The following is a 17,932-nucleotide window of genomic DNA, read 5'->3' as shown; positions in this document are numbered from 1 at the left end:
CAGAATCACAATTGTTTGGTCACTTCACCTCCCAAAAAATGGAATAAAAAGAGATCAAAAAGTCGCATGTACCTAAAAATGGTACTGATCGAAACTACAGTTCGTTACGCAAAAAATAAGTACTGGCACGGCTTTCTTGATGGAAAAATAAAAAAGTTATGGCTCTTAGAATAAGGTAACACAAAAAGTAAATAATTTTTTACAAAAAGTATTTTATTGTTCAAACGCCATAAGACAAAAAAACTATAAACATCTGGTATCGCCGTAATCGTATCGCCCCACAGAATAAAGTGAATGTGTCATTTATAGCGCACGGTGAATGCTTTAAAAAAAATTGAATAAAAAACAATAGAATTGCTGTTTTTTAGTCACCACGCCACTTAAAAATAGTATAAAAACTGATAAAAAAGTCACATGCACCCCATGAAAACTGCAATGAATTCCTCAAGTGGTCTAGTTTCCAAAATGGGGTAACTTTTGGGGGGTTTCCACTGTTTTGGCACCACAAGACCTCTTCAAACCGGACATGGTGCCTAATAAAAAGGAGGCCTCAAAAGCCACTAGGTGTTCCATTGATTCGGAAGCCGGTGCTTCAGTCCATTACCACACTAGGGCCACATGTGGGATATTTCTCAAAACTCCAGAATCTGGGCAATAAGTATTAAGTTGTGTTTCTCTGGTAAAACGTTTTGTGTTATAAAAAAAAATTGTATAAAAAGGATTTTCTGACAACAAAAAAAAAAAGATGTAAATTTCACCTCTACTTTGCTCTAAATTCCTGTGAAACACCTAAAGGGTTCATAAACTTTCTAAATGCTGTTGTGAACACTTTGAGGGGTCTCGTTTCTAAAATGGGGTGTTTCATAGGGGTTTCTAATATATAGGCCCCTCAAAGCAACTTCAGAACTGAACTGGAACCTAAAAAAATAAATAAATTAGGCAATACTTCGCTTCTTACATTATACTGATAATGAGCCATGCCCACCCCGAGATGACCCCAGTTTTGACAGTTTGTATAAATGGAGACCCCTATTAGACCGTTTCAGTGCCGGTTTTCCCAAGCATACACCCCCGAGAATTGTATTTCTATTGATGAGTCCTTTGTACATTTTAAAGGGAGGCTTAATTTCCGCCTGTACCTGCCGGGTAAGAGGGCAAGGTATGGCGTGAAGATGTGTAAGCTGTGCGAGAGTGCATCAGGGTATACCTACAAATTTAGGATATACCTACAAATTTAGGATATATGAAGGAAAGGTCACCAGTAGAGATGAGCGAACTTATGATAAGTTCGATTCGGCTGGTTCGCCGAGTTTCTTGAAAAAGTTTGATTCGGACCGAACCTGTAATTCAAGAAAGCCCATAAAAATCGTGTATGGAGCTCCCGTAATGACGGGTGGCTACATGTGTGCACCCGGCATTACGGCAGCGTTGCTAGGCGACGTCAGTAAATAGTCACTGTCCAGGGTGCTGAATGAGTTAACTGATCGGCAGTAACTCTTTCAGCACCCTGGACAGTGAATTCCGATCACAATATAGAGCAACCTGTAAGAAAAAAAAAAAAAAAAGACGTTTGTACTTACCGAGAACTTCCTGCTTCTTCCTCCAGCCCTGCCTCCCGGCCATTGCCTTAGTGACGCGTCCCTCTCGACATCCGGCCCGACACCTCTGGATGACGTTTCAGCCAATGTGACCGCTGCAGCCAATCACATGCTGCAGCAGTCACATGGACTGTCCCGTCATCCAGGGATGTCGGGCTGGATGTAAAGAGAGGGACGCGTCACCGTTGCCTTGGTGACGCGTCCCTCTTTCGGCATCCAACCCGACCTCCCTGGATGACGCAGCAGTCCATGTGACCGCTGCAGCCTGGGATTGGCCTGTGATTGGCTGCAGCCTCTGATTGGCTGCAGCGGTCACTTGGACTGAATCGTCATCCCGGGAGGTCGGACTGGAGGAAGAAGCACGGAGTTATCGGTAAGTAGGAACTTCTATTTTTTTTTACATGTTGATGTATATTGTGATCGGAAGTCACTGTCCAGGGTGCTGAAACAGTTACTGCCGATCGCTTAACTCTTTCAGCACCCTGGACAGTGACTATCTCCTGACGTCGCGTACCGGAAAATCAGTGACTCATAAGCCGGGTTCGGTCAAAACGTGTTCGGCCGAACCCGGTGAAGTTCGGATTCGCTGCAAACCGAACTTTTCACGATGTTCGGACCGAAACCGGGTTCGGTTGTCCCGGTTCGCTCAACTCTAGTCACCAGCATTCAGTCCCCAGAATGCCCCCCCCCCCTTACTGGGAGTTAATGCAAAAATTGTGTGGGATGTGGTGCACCCACTGCTGGACCAGGGTTACCAGCTCTACCTGGATAATTTTTATACCAGTGTCCCACTCTTCAACTGCCTCGCTTCCAGAAGTCCTGCAGTATGCGGCACTGCTAGAAGAAATCTGAGAGGCCTCTCTAAGACTCTGCAGGGCAAACAAGAAGGGGTGAGAGCAGGGCACAATCTAGCAGCAACATATTGTGTGTCAAGTACAAGACAAAAGAGATGTCACACCAGTACCCATGTACCAGGACGAGGTACCAGTACAGAGACCCCCAAACCAGACTGCATCCTGGACTACAATAGGTACATGGGAGGGTTGGACTTGTCAGATCAAGTCCTGAAGCCCTACAGCTCCATGCGCTGTGGTATAAGAAGCTGGCCGGGCACCTCATACAGATGCCATTGTACAATGCGTACATGCTACGTCTATGTGCAGGCCAGGCGGGAACTTTCCTGGAATTTCAAGAAGTGTTTATCAAGAAACGAATTTTTAGGGACCAAGAAGGGGGGCACCCATTACTTCTGGAAGCGACGCCTCACGCATCGTACCAGGGCAACACTTTCCAGAAGAAGTTCCCCAAACTGGCAAGAAGGGCATTAGTCAAAAGAGGTGCAAAGTCTGCTATAAGAGGGGGATAAGGGAGGACACAATATATCAATGTGACACGTGTCCTGAAAAACTAAGGCTCTGTATGAAAGTGTTTTAAAATGTATCATACATCCCTTGATTTTTAATCTACCCCAGTTTTACTTACCCTGATGCACTCTGCACAGCTTATCCCCCCTCATCTTTCCCTTCTGAGCCGTGCTGCGTGCCCAGGCAGCTGTTTACACCTCAACACTGTTTTGGCACCTCAACACCTCTTCAAACCTGGCATGCTGCCTAAAATATATTATAATAAAAAAGAGGCCTCAAAATGCACTAGGTGCTTCTTTGCTTCTAGGGCGTGTGTTTTAGTCCACGAGCGCACTAGAGCCACATGTGGGACATTTCTAAAAACTGCAGAATCTGGACAATACATATTTAGTAGTATTTCTCTGGTAAAACCTTCTGTGTTATAGAAAAAAATATATTTAAATTCAGCAAGAAAAATGAAATTTTCAAATTTCACCTCCACTTTGCTTTAATTCCTGTGAAATGCCTGAAAGGTTAAAAAACTTTCTAAATGCTGTTTTGAATACTTTGAGAGGTCTAGTTTTTAAAATGGGGTGTTTTATCGGGGTTTCTAATACATAGGCCCCTCAAAGCCACTTCAGAACTGAACAGGTACCTTAAAAAAAGGCTTTTGACATTTTCTTAAAAATATGAGAAATTGCTGTTTATGTTCTAAGCCTTGTAACGTCCAAGAAAAATAAAATAATGTTCAAAAAACGTTGCCAATCCAAAGTAGACATATGGGAAATGTGAACTAGTAACTATTTTGGGTGGTATAACCGTCTGTTTTACAAGCAGATGCATTTAAATTCTGAAAAATGCTATTTTTTTCACAATTTTCTCTAAATTTTGCAATTTTTCACCAATAAACACTGAATATATCGACCAAATTTTACCACGAACATGAAGTCCAATGTGTCACTAGAAAACAGTCTCAGAATCGCTTGGATAAGTTTAAGCATTTCGACATTATTACCACATAAAGTGAAATATGTCAGATTTGAAAAATGGGCTCTGAGCCTTTAGGCCAAAACTAGGCTGCGTCCTTAAGGGGTTAATAAATGCCTTGATGGGTGTAGTTTCCAAAATGGGGTAACTTTTCAGCGGTTTCTTGTATTATTTCACATCAGAGCCTCTGCAATTGTGAACCAATACTTTGTAAATCGACAAATTAGACCTCAGTTTTGTATGGTACTCTTTCACTCCTGAGCCTGGTCGAATGTCAAGGCAAAAGATTAGGGCCACATGTAGGGTGATTCTAAAACCAGGAAACACAGCATAATAATTAGAGAGCTGTCTAGTTATGGTGGCACAAGCTAGGCACCACATATTGGCATATCTACGGAAAAAAATCCAATTTTCACTCCGCAACATCGAGTGCACACTAATTTCTGCAAAACACCTGCGGGGTTAACATGCTCACTACACCTCTAGGTGAATACCTTGAGGGGTGTAGTTTCCGAAATGGGGTCACTTCTGGGGGATTTCCACTGTTTTGTTCCCACAGGAGCTTTGCAAATGCGACCAGAAACCAATCCAGCAAATTCTACACTCCAAAAGCCAAATGCCGTTCCTTCACTTCTGTTTATGACCACAAATGGGGTATTGCCATACTCAGGGGAAGTTTGCTTACAATTGTTAGCGTTCTTTTTTTTCCTTTATTTTTTGAGAAAGTGAATATTTTTTATCTAAAACTACGTCTTATTGAAGGAAAGGGATTGTTTTTATTTTCGCTGCCCAATTCTAATAAATTCTATGAAACACCTGTGTAGTCAAAATGCTCACTACACCACTAGATGAATTCCTCAAGGGGTGTAGTTTCCTATATGGCATCACTTTTTGGGCATTTTCACTGTTTTGGTCCCTGGTTGGTGTTTTGCAAATATGACATGGCCTCCACAAACCATTCCTGCTAACTTTGAGCTCCTAAAGCCAAATGGCTCTCTTTCCCTTCTAAGCCCTGCAGTGTGTCCAAACAGCCAATTATGACCACATTGCTTTACAAATTTTGCGGTGCTTTTTCTTCTTTAGTCCCTGTGGAAATAAGAAAAAATTAGCAAAACCTACATTTTCTTCAAATTCACGGCCTAATTCCATTAATTTCTCCAAAAAAACCTGTGGGGTTAAAATGCTCACTATACCTCTAGATAATTTCCTCAATGGGTGTTGTTTACAAAATGGGGTCACTTGTGGGGGGTTTCCACTGTTTTGTCCCCTCAGAGGCTTTGCAAATGCGACATGGCCTCCGCAATCCATTCCTGCTAACTTTGAGCACCAAAAGCCAAATTGCGATCTTTCCCTTCTAAGCCTGCCGTGTGTCCAAACAGACGTTTATGACCACATGTGGGGTATTGTTTTACTCGGGAGAAATTGCTTTACAAATGTTGCAGTGCTTTTTTCCCCTTTAGTCCTCGTGAAAATTAGCTAAACCAACATTTTCTTTGAAAAAATTTTTAATTTTCATAGCCTACTTCCAATAATTTCTGCAATAAACCTGTGGGGTCAAAATGCTCACTATACCTCTAGATAATTTCCTTGAGGGGTGTAGTCTCCAAAATGGTGTCATTTTTAGGCGATTTCCACTGTTTTCAATAATAATGGAAGCAAGATCCAGATAGTTGGTGGGCTAATTAACAATCAATAGAAATATTTGCCTGCCGGCAAAAGGCCCTTTTTAACAACTACAAGCAAGATAAAATAACAAATTTTTATTAGGCTATTATAGCAAAGACACACTACATAGAAATTAAAAGTTATGTTCACTGCTGATAGTAATCAGCATAATGCAATGTGTGCCAGTAGCAAGATTCAAAGTGTCAGCGGCTGCAGCACGCTGCACTCTGACCAAGGTCAAAGTCCGTATCAGAGATCAGCAGTATCAGAGATCAGCAGTAACAAGTTAAAATTTCAAAAGAGCCCCCCCCCCCCCCCCCCCGACATGTTTCACTGCAGATGCATTGCCTTCAGGGGTATCGGGGCTAATGCTATCTCTGATACTGCTGATCTCTGGAGCACCATGAGGCGCACAACATGGTAATTTCGGCTCTAATAAGTAAACATAGAATTGAAGGTGTAGAGAGAAGTGTCTGAAATATAGACAGATATACAGTAGCAATGTATTCAGCCACTGTGTGTTTCCTACAGATGGATCCAGTAGCAGAAATCCACCAGAGACATGTCCCAGTCATCTTTATTCCCAGGACTGTGCAGAAGAACATCACAATGTCTCAGAGAATCATAAGGTAGAAGGCGCTAAAGTCTCATCAAAATATGACTATAAAGTAATTGAACCCAAGTTAACTTAGATATTTTTTTTCTTCTCTGTTTAGGGTGAAAATCTGATTGATATTATGGTTGAGATTAAAGATGAATTAGAAGAAGAGACTGATTTAATGGCTGATCAGCATTGTAAGGAGCGGGAGACTTTCATTGTTTGTTTGTAAAAGAAAAATCTGTTTTTAACGGTCACCTTGATACTACTACCATCATCTTGTCATGACGTGTAAACAATCTATTCTGTCACTGTGTTTCCTACAGATGGATCCAGTAGGAGAAATCCACCAGAGAGATGTACCAGTCCTATGTATTTCCAGGATCTTCCGGAGGAAAATCCTAATGTTCCAAAAGAACATCAGGTATATGATGCCAAAGTCTCATTAAAAACTGACCATAAAGTAATTGAACCCCGAATAAAAGAAACACTTTAGCAAATTTATTTATTTTCCTATATAGTTCAGCATAGGCTGCTACGAAAGAAGAATGTATAGGCTCCTGTGTATGCCACCTGTATACCTGTTTAGATGATGTGCCATTTATGGGTAGTCTGCCATTTTGGTTCCTTCCTCCTATGATATGGTTCCCCTAATGCAGCCTGCATTTCCCATCATGCCTCTGGCTTTGCATGGGGCGGAATCTCGTTACACTAAACTTGCTCTGAGTCCTATCTAAGTGCAGCAAGTGATAGATCAGTGACATAGAACTGCTGTCCTCACACTAGAGGTTTAGTGTATCCTATGGGATGAAGCTTCAGCCTGTCTCCTCTGCCTCCTGCTTGATTTCTTTTGGTAAGTTTTACATAGGAGACAGTGAGGAGCAGCACGTCCTAGAAATAAACTTGACTCTGCACACAGCACACACCGATAGTATCGACACTTAATGTGAGTGAGAAGTTGTATAACTCTGAAGCTAATCATTGTATGGCCATAATACATCACTACACTCTTTCCTGCTGCCTTCGATGGGAAAGAAATAATCTCTTCAGCAGCACTTTATGTATGGGTGATATACAGAGGAACAAGAAAGATGGAGCTGGGTGGGGAGGGGTCTCAGCGCTGCCAATAGTGATTTTGTTGGTGATGTAATCCTGTAGTTCACAGGAAGTCTTCTACACATGAGAGCATGGTCGATATTGTTGGTCAATAATGAAAGGGTTTAAAATGACACTGCTGGAATATTGTTGGTGAGTTAACATGAAATATGCAAAAAAATTGGAGTGCTTTAATTTTAGATGTTTTTTTCTTATCTGTTTAGGGTGAAGATTTGCTTGATATTAAGGTTGTGGTAAAAGATGAAGCAGAAGAGGAGACGGATTTAATGGCTGATCAGCAGTGTAAGGAGGGGGAGACTTTCATTAGTTGTAAAGAAAAACCTGTTTTGAGGGCCATCTAGATACTACTCCCATCATCTCATCATCACTTGTAAACAATCCATTCGGCCACTGTGTTTCCTACAGATGGATTCAGTAGGATAAATCCACCAGAGAGATGTCCCAGTCCTCTGTATTCCCAGGACTGTCCAGAGGAAAATCACAATGTCCCAGAGAATCATCAGGTAGATGAAGCTGAGCACTATACCAGATCTATATAGGGGGGTGTGGAGCTTTTTGGTCCTGCGGTCAAAGATGTGGTCATAGATTTTGGTGGTTTCTTATGTTGATCTGTTGGATTCTTCACACTCCCTGCTGTATTATACTGAATTGTTCCATATGTGAAATCAGGGGGAAGATCTGACTAATATTAAAGCGGAGGATGAAGAAGAAGAAGAGCGAGTGAGGTTCGATCAACCGTGTAAGAGTGAAGTGGAGGAGGAAATTCCAGGAGGTGTTACCACAGGTCAGTAATAATGAAAATAATAAAGTGAATTGGGAGGTTTGTTAAGGTGAGGTTCCTCCTTGGTTCTACATTACAGTAACGCTTCAGACAATGTGTTATACATAGTGCAGGACCTGAGGGAGCTGTGACTGCACATAGAAGTCTCTACAAGGTGTTCTGTGAATCCGGTCACGCACTAGGCTTAGTGTCTGATTTTTGGGGCACCAACTGCGATTAATAGCCGGGATCTGAGAAAACTCAGTTTAACCACTTAAGTATTGCAATCAATGCTAATAGTAGGCTCGCTTTAAAAAAAATAATAACTAGAAGAACAGAGAGATAAAGTGATAAGTAAGAATACATAAATGCACGAGTCCTGACAATTAAACCAGTTTAAACAGCAGCGCCATCTTGCTCAAGCCGTCTCAACCGAATGTTATCAAACTTACAAGGACATTTGCTATTAACCCCTTCCTGACATCCGCCTGCGGCGTGTCCTCATAGGCTTGCTGTCAGTGAATAACTGACAGCACTAATACACTGCACTACGTATGTAGTGCAGTGTATTAGAGTAGCGATCGGGGCATCGGGCCCTCAAGTGCCCTAGTGGGACAAGTCCAAAAAGTTAATAAAAATGTTGTAAAACAATAAAAACACAAGTTTCAAGTAAAAAAAAAAAAAAGCTAAACTGCCTTTTTTTCCCATAGTGAGACTTTTATTATGGGAAAAACCATAAAAAATGTAAAAAACTATACATATTTTGTATCGCCGCGTCCGTAACGACCCAAACTACAACACCATTATGTAATTTATCCCGCACGGTGAACGCCGTAAAAAAAAAAAACATGAAAAACTACGCCACAATTTTTGTTTTTAGGTCACATCTCCTTACAAAAAATGCTATAAAAAGTGATCAAAAAGTCACATTTACTCCAAAATAATACCAATAAAAACGACAATCCGTCCCACAAAAAAATAATCCCTGACACAGCTTTATCCACGCAGAAATAAAAAAGTTATGGGTCTTAGAATATGGCGACACAGAAAACAAGTGATTTTATAAAAAAAAAGTGATTTTATTGTGCAAAAGCTGCAATACATAAAAAAAACTATAAATTTGGTATCGCCGAAATCGTATTGACCCGCAGAATAAAGTTAACATGTAACATTTATGGCGCACTATGGATGCCGAAAAAAAAAACAATAAAAAACTATTCCAGAATTGCTTGTTTTTGGTCATTTCCTTTATCAAAAAAATGAAATAAAAAGTGATCAAAAAGTCGTATGTGTTCTAAAATGGTACCAATAATATCTACATCCCATCTCGCAAAAAACAATCCCGCACACCGCTCAATTAACTGAAAAATTAAAAAGTTATGGCACTAGTAATGCGGTGATGAAAAAACATCTCAATGCGCAGGCCGGAGGGGAACATTCCTTCAGTTTCAGGGCCCTAGTATTTAGGAACTAGGAAAGGGAAGGGACATAGCACATAAGCTGGAAGCGAGGGCGCCCGTATTATACAAGCGCAAAACTTTACAAGCAAAATTTCCCAAACTACAAAGGAGCAAAAGTCCCCAAGAGGTGCAGAGTGTTACAAGAGGGTGATAAGAAAGTAAACTTTTTATCAGTGTGACACCAGCCCGTGCATAACAGATTGCTTCACAGCGTAACACACATCTATGGATAATTGTATTATTTATCCCATTATTATACCCTCTTATTATACCCTGATGTACTCCGCACAGATTACATATGCCCCCACATTATAAACTGAAATACCAGCAAAACTACCAAGCAAAATCCATGCTCAAAATGGCGGTCTTTCCCTTCTTAGCCCCACAGTGTGCCCAAACAACAATTTATGTCCAGAAGTAAGGCATTACCATTCCCGGGAGAACCCGCTTAACAATTTATGGGGTAAGATTCTCCAGGGGCACAACATATTGAGCGGTGAAATGGCAGATCAGTGGAAAAATTGCAATTTTCACTTTGCACCATCCACTGCGTATTCATTTCTGAAAAACACCTGTGGAGTCTAAATTCTCACTACACCCCTTGATAAATGCATTTAGGGGTGTAATTTCTAAAACGGGGTCACTTTTGTTTGGTACATCAGTAGTTTTGCAAATGCAACATGCTGTCCGCAAACCATTCTAGCAAAATCTACGCTTCAAAAGATAAATACCGCTCCTTTTCTTCTGAATGCTCCCATATATGTAAACAGACGTTTATAACCATATGGGGTGTTACTGTACTTGGGAGAAATTGCTTTACAAATGTTGGGGAGGCTTTTTCTTCTCTATTCCTTGTAAAAATGAAAAATGTTGATCTAAACTACATCCTATTGTAAATAAATTTAATTTTACATTTTCATGGCTTAATTCTAATGAATTCAGCAAAAAAACCTTTGTGATCAAAATTTTCACTATACCCCTAGATGATTCCTCAGGGGGTGCAGTTTTCCAAATGGAGTCACTTTTGGGGTATATCCACTGTACTAGTACTACAGGGGCTCAGCAAATGTGACATGGCGCCCAGAAACCATTCCAAAATCCAAATGGTGCTCCTTCCATTCTGAGCCCTACCGTGTGTCCAAACAGCCGTTTATGACGACATGTGGGGTATTGTTTTACTCGGGAGAAATTGCTTTACAAATGTTGCCGTGCTTTTTCTCCTTTAGTTCTTGTGGAAATGAAAAAAAATGAGCTAAGCCTACATTTTCTTTGAAAAAAATGAAGATTTTCATTTTTACGGCCTACTTCCAATAAGTTCTGTAAAACACACATGTGGGGTCCAAATTCTCATTGTACCCCTAGATAATTTCCTCAAGGGGTGTAGTTTCCAAAATGGGGTCACTTGTTGGTGGTTTCCACTGTTTTGTCCCCTCAGGGGCTTTGCAAATGCGACATGGCCACCTCAAACCATTCCTGCTAAATTTGAGTTCCAAAAGCCAAATGGCGCTCTTTCCCTTGTCAGCCTCGCCGTGTGTCCGAACAGCCGTTTATTACCACATGTGGGGTACTGTTTTACTCGGGAGAAATTTCTCTACAAATTTTATGGTGCTTTTTCTCATTTAGTCCTTGTGGAAATGGAAAAAAATTAGCTAAACCTACATTTTAAATGAAAAAATTTAGATTTTCATGGCCTAGTTCCAAAAATATTTGCTAAAAAAAACTGGTGGGTCAAAATGCTTGCTACACCCCTAAATAAATTCCTCGAGGGGTGTAGTTTCCCAAATTGGGTCACTTTTGGGGGGTTTCCACTGTTTTAGTACCACAAGACCTCTTCAAAGCTGACATGGTGCCTAAAATGCTTTCTAATAAAAAGGAGGCCCAAAATCCACTCGGTGCTACTTTGCTTCGGAGGCCTGTGCTTCAGTCCAGTAACACGCTAGGGCTACATGTGGAATATTTCCTAAAACTGCAGAACCTGGGCAATAAATATTGAGTTGCAGTTCTCTGGTAAAACCTTCTGCGGTACAATTTTTTTTTATTCAAAATGAATTTCTGGAGAAAAAAAAATTAACTTAGTAAATTTCGCCTCTACTAGAGGTTTAAAAAAACAACTTTCTAAATGCTGTTTTGAATACTTTCAGGTGTGCAGTTTTTAAAATGGGGTGACTTATTGGGGGTTTCTAATATCTAAGGACCTCAAAGCCACTTTGGAACTGAACTGGCCCCTGTAAAAAAAAAGCCTTTTGAAATTTTCTTGAAAATGTGAGAAATTGCTGCTAAAGTTCTAAGGCTTGTAACCTCCTAGAAAAATAAAAGGATGTCCAAAAAGTGATGCCAAACTAAAGTAGACATATGGGGGATGTTAATTAGCAACAATTTTGCGTGGTATAACTGCCTGTCTTACAAGCAGATACATTTAAATTGCGAAAAATTCACATTTTTGCAATTTTTCGCAAAATGTTGGTGTTTTTCACAATTAAACACTGAACGTATCGAGCAAATTTTGCCAGTAATATAAAGTCCAATGTGTCACGAGAAAACAATCTCAGAATCGCTTGGATAGGTACAAGCATTCCGGAGTTATTACCACATAAAGTGAAACATGTCAGATTTGAAAAATGAGGCTCTGTCGGGAAGGTCAAAAGTGGCCAAAGATGGAAGGGGTTAATATACAATACTTTGTACCTTGGTACTTACCTGTTAACAAGGTCCAATCAAGAAGCCTGTGTTTAGGAGCTTAAAATAACGTTTAGTCATTCTAACTGGGGAGACATGGAAAATTTTGGTAAGTAGATAATTTTCAATATATTGATGCGGCCGTTAAAGAGGCTCTGTCACCAGATTCTCAAATCCCTATCTCCTATTGCATGTGATCGGCGCTGCAATTTAGAGAACAGTAACGTTGTTTTTTTTTAAAACATGTTCATTTTTGGCCAAGTTATGAGCTATTTTATATATATGCAAATGAGCTTTGAAATGGACAACTGGGCGTGTTTTTTTTCGTATGTCCAACTGGGTGTGTATTGTGTTTTTAACTAGGCGTGTTTACTTGTTTTACTAACTGGGCGTTGTGAATAGAAGTGTATGATGCTAACGAATCACTGACCAATCATCATCATGCGCTCCTCTCCATTCATTTACACAGCACATAGTGTTCTTACTAGAACAATGTGCAGCCACATACACAAGTGTCCTGATAATGAATACACATGACCTCCAGCCTGGACGTCATGTGTATTCAGAATCCTGACACTTCTGAATCTTTTCTCTGATATTCCAGCAAGCCACGCGTAATCTCGCGAGATTACGAGGTAAACGAGATTTCGTTTCCCTTCCTGGAAATCTCACAGAAAAGATTCAGAAGTGTCAGGATTCTGAATACACATGACGTCCAGGCTGGACGTCCAGGTCACTGATTCGTCAGCATCATACACTTCTATTCACAACGCCCAGTTAGTAAAACAAGTAAACACGCCCAGTTGGACATACGAAAAAAAACACGCCCAGTTGTCCATTTCAAAGCTCATTTGCATATATATAAAATAGCTCATAACTTGGCCAAAAATGAGCGTTTTTAAAAAAAACAAAAACTTTACTGTTATCTACATTTCAGCGCCGATCACATGCAATAGGAGATAGGGATTTGAGAATCTGGTGACAGAGCCTCTTTAACGGCCGCATCAATATATTGAAAATTATCTACTTACCAGAATTTTCCAGAGCCTCTTTAAGTGTCGTGTCTCAGTGGATGTTAGAAAGTTTTACATTTAAAAGTAAAAGTGATTAATCCTTCCTGGCACCCACACTACTAGACGTTTGGTTTGCGTGACTACAGGAAGGCTTGCCGGAAAACTGGATTTATGGGGGTTTGGAGGAGAAATAGAGCATATTTGAACCAATTCACATATAAGCTAGATAGGAAACCAGATTCTTCCATCAAATTAAAGGGGTATTACCAGCTTGGACTTTTATGGCATATCCACAGAATATGCCATAAGTGTCTGATATATGTGGGTTCCAGCTCTGCTCCGGCTGCCTCCAGACACTGGTTGTTATCCACTGTATTCGGTGTTCAGTCCTGGAAGCAGATGTCACAGTATAGCGCCTGTGCTGCAGAACTGCTATACAGTGTACGGAGCCATCTGCTTCCCACACTGGCCACTGTAGCAGCAGAAACAGCTGATCAATGTGGGGTCCGGGTGTCGGAACCCCACCGATGACATATTGATGACCTATCCTGTGAAATGTTTGAGTTATATCAAGTTAAGTAATTTATGTAAAATAGTGGTGACTGGGTGTAGACCAGAATCCTGGAATTGATATGTTTTTAACCCGTTATTGACCGCCAATACGCCTTTTAACGGCGGCCACTAATGGGCTTTATTCTGATGCATATGCCTTTTTACGGCACTGCATCAGGATAAAGTAAACAGAGCAGGGAGCATCAAATCTCCCTGCTCTCAGCTGCCAGAGGCAGCTGAGGGCTGGGAGCATCCCTGCTCTGCCGTGTGAGATCGATATAAGTATCGATCTCACCCGTTTAACCCCTCAGATGCGGTGCACAATAGCGAGCACCGCATCTGAGTGGTTTTGGAGAGAGGGAGGGAGCTCCCTTTCTCTCCCGCCGACACCCGGCGATACGATCGCCGAGTGTCAGTGTCTTCTATGGCAGCCGGGGGCCTAATAAAGGCCCCCAGGTCTGCCTGTCATGAATGCCTGCTAGATCATGCCTCTGGCATGACCTAGCAGCTGCAATACACTGCAATACAAAAGTATTGCAGTGTATTATAATAGCAATCGGAGAATCGCATATTAAAGTCCCCTAGTGGGACTAGTAAAAAAGTTAAAAAAAAGTTTAATAAAGTTAATTTTAAAATGCTTTACTATTAAAAAAACAAAATAAAGTAAAAAAGTTACACATATTTGGTATAGCCGCGTCCGTAACGATCCCGACTATAAATCTATTACATTATTTAACAAGCATGGTGAACGCCATAAAAAATGTAATAAAAACTATGTAAAAATTGCTGTTTTCTGTGAATCCTGGCTTTAAAAAAATGTGATAAAAAGTGATCAAAAAGTCGCATCTACTCCAAAATGGTACCAATAAAAACTACAAGTCTTCCCGCAAAAAAAAGCCCTCATACAACCGCATCGGCAAAAAAATAAAAACGTTACGGCTCTTCAAATATGGAGACACAAAAACAAATAATTTTGAAAAAAAAGCGTTTTTACTGTGTAAAAGTAGTAAAACATACAAAATATATACAAATTTGGTATTGTTGCAATTGTAACAACCCGCTGAATAAAGTTGTGTTATTTATATCACACGGTAAATGGCATAGATTTAAGACGCGAAAAAGAGTGGCGAAATTTCAGGTTTTTTTCTATTCCCCCCCCAAAAAAGTTCATAAAAGTTCATCAATAAATATGTCCCCCAAAATGGTGCTATTAAAAAATACAACTTGTCCCGCAAAAAACAAGACCTTATACAGCTATGTCGATGCAAAAATAAAAATGTTATAGCTCTTGGAATGCGACGATGGAAAAACATAAAAAATGGCTTGGTCATTAAGGTTTAAAATAGGCTGGTCATTAAGGGGTTAAAATGTATTTCAAAACATTAGTAAGGCTGGAAACACACATGTCGTTTTTGTGGCAGTTCTTGGTGCGTTTTTATTTTTATAGCCAAAGCCAGTGGTGGATTCATGAGGAATGGCTTCTACTTTTCCTTCCTGCTGGATCCACTTCTGGCTTTAGCTCAACCTGCATCAAAAACTGCATGTTTGTTACCAGCCGAATAGAAATGTTATAAATTTGTCTACTTTGTGGTTTGAAGAAAAAAAAATCACGAAATCCATTTTTAATCCTAATAGAAATTTCCAGTAGGAACTCTGAGGGAAACTTAATGTTATCGCTAAATTATAAAGCAGAAGATGAAGATATCATGCAGCAGTCTTCAGGAGAAAACATCATTACCATTAATGTACATTCAGGACTTCACAGTACAGATTTATCAGATGATTCCCCTAATAATGAGGAACCTTCTCCTGACCAATCACATATTGTTACCACAAGTACAGGTCAGAAAGGGGGTAAAAATTTTCAATGTTGTAAACCATTCAAAAAACGCTCAGGTCGTTTTACACAGAGAAGATACAAGAAACCATACTCCTGTTCAGAGTGTGGGAAGTGCTTTACAGGTAAATCAAGTCTTGTTAAACATGTGAGAATTCACACAGGGGAGAAACCATATTCATGTTCAGAATGTGGGAAATGTTTTACAGGAAAGTCAAATCTTGTTTTACATCAGAGAATTCACACAGGAGAGAAACCTTTCTCATGTTCAGAATGTGGGAAATGTTTTACAAATAAATCGTATCTCGTTAAACATCAGAGAAGTCACACAGGAGAGAAACCATATTTATGTTCAGAATGTGGAAAATGTTTTACAGGAAAATCAAACCTTGTTACACATCAGAGAATTCACACAGGAGAGAAACGATACTCCTGTTCAGAATGTGAGAAATGTTTTACAAATAAATCACATCTTGTTAGACATCAGAGAATTCACACAAGGAGAAGCTTTTGTAACACTCAGAATGTGGGAAATGTTTTATTACTAAAGGCAAACGTTGGGATGAACAGAGAAGTCACAAACGAAGAAAGCCCTTTATATGTATAATAAGGAAATTACATTTTTAAAGGGGTTTTCCAGGGACACAACATTTTTTGAATAATACTCTATGTAAATATTGAAAAAAGTTCCTAATATGCATTCTGTATTAAATCTGAACGCATTTCTTCCTATTCACCCTACCTCTGCCCGGCCGGAAGTTCTGCTTTTCATCTTTGCCTTTTTTTTTTCAACACAGGCTCATGCACGAGCATTAGTATTCACACAGACCTGTGTCAATACCTCACTTATGTAACGACACAGGGCTGTTCTTTAGTAATTCTTCCTCTTGCTTCTATTGGTTTATTCTACCCTCCCCACTAGTTGTCCCTTCTCCTTCAGTTTTTTATCCCGCCCACCAGCTTTCTCTGTGTGCAGTCACAGAATCACATGACCACACCTCAGCTAGCTTATGTAATCCACATCATCCCTGTATATATGTAATCCCCATCATCCCTGTATATATCTAATCCCCATCATCCCTGTAGATACCATACTTAAACCCCATCATCCCTGTTTTTTATAACCCCCATCATCCCTGAGTATATGCAGTCCCCATCATCACTGTAGATACTATCGGGGCGGGCACTGAGGAATAACATGAACGCAAAGAAAATGGTGCTTTCATTGAAGCATAAGCAAAGAATGAACAGGGCGGGCATTGAGGAGGCTGTGAACCAATAGCATGCCTCAATACCGGGCATATGTCAGAAGTCCCGGGTTTGAGGCATCCTATTGGTGCATAGCCTCCTCAATGACCGCCCCGTTCAATGCTTTTCTTACGCCTCAATGCCCGCCCCATTTTCTTTGCATAAATGCTATTCCTCAGTGCTTGTGCGCTGCCCGCCCCTTACAATTTAGTGTCCCTGGAAAACCCCTTTAAATTCTTCACAGAATTTATATTGAGAAGAAACCATACTCTCGTTTGAAATTATGGAAATGCTAAAGGAGAAAAAAAAAGATATTCTTAATACATCATTTTACACACGGACATTAAACAGCCAATAACAGTGTTCCTTTTTTAAGTGGAATTAGCCTGAATCTGCAAAAACACCCAAATTAAATTTACCGGACGTCAACTGTGACCAGGATCCATGGAGGAAAAGTATTGTGGATATAAGGAAGAAAATAAAAACCTGGTTTACTTACAAAGCAGAGAAGCTAAATTGTCACCATGAACCTTGCTTCTTATTACTGTATTCATAAATTCCCCCACACTGCAGGAGAATCCAGAGGGACAGTGAGGACACCGCATGTAAATATTATTGTTTTTTAAAGTATATGGACATCAATATGTGATCTTCATTCAAACAGTATAAAAAGATAATGGTGATGGAATTCAACAAAAAACACAAATTATTTAGCAATAATTTTTGAAAGAAAAATTCACAAAAGGAAATCTCATAAGTATATTTATCACTACCTTAAATACCTAGAATTGTATTCAAGTTCTTCAGATTTGGTACAAATGTTTAAAAGATTGTTAGGGTGGATTCACATGCGACTATAGCAGAAACTTCTGCAACTGAAATTGATCCATTATGTCTGAGTGGGGCTGTTTCTGCAGCATGGACATGGATTAAGCAAGCCCCATTCAGAATAAGAGAACAGTCATAGACATTTCAATAATAAATCTGCTGTGTGTGAATATATCCTTAGGCTGGAGACACACATGTAATTTTGTTTTATTTATTAGTTGTCTTTTTATTGAATAAGTTGTAGACTTACA

General features: G+C 40.0%; 1 protein-coding gene and 1 pseudogene across 1 annotated transcript in view; one reads left to right on the top strand and one right to left on the bottom strand.

Annotated features, from left to right (window-relative positions):
* Positions 1-17,932, bottom strand: part of LOC142697472 (oocyte zinc finger protein XlCOF29-like) — a 288,092-nt gene that overhangs the window by 132,886 nt on the left and 137,274 nt on the right. The window lies entirely within an intron of this gene.
* Positions 1-17,932, top strand: part of LOC142677259 (uncharacterized) — a 75,456-nt pseudogene that overhangs the window by 54,247 nt on the left and 3,277 nt on the right.

This window comes from Rhinoderma darwinii, chromosome 1, assembly GCF_050947455.1.
Source record: "Rhinoderma darwinii isolate aRhiDar2 chromosome 1, aRhiDar2.hap1, whole genome shotgun sequence".
Lineage (NCBI taxonomy): Eukaryota > Metazoa > Chordata > Amphibia > Anura > Rhinodermatidae > Rhinoderma > Rhinoderma darwinii.
Note: the sequence above shows the minus strand (reverse complement) of the source record. Positions and strands in the feature narration are given on the sequence as shown.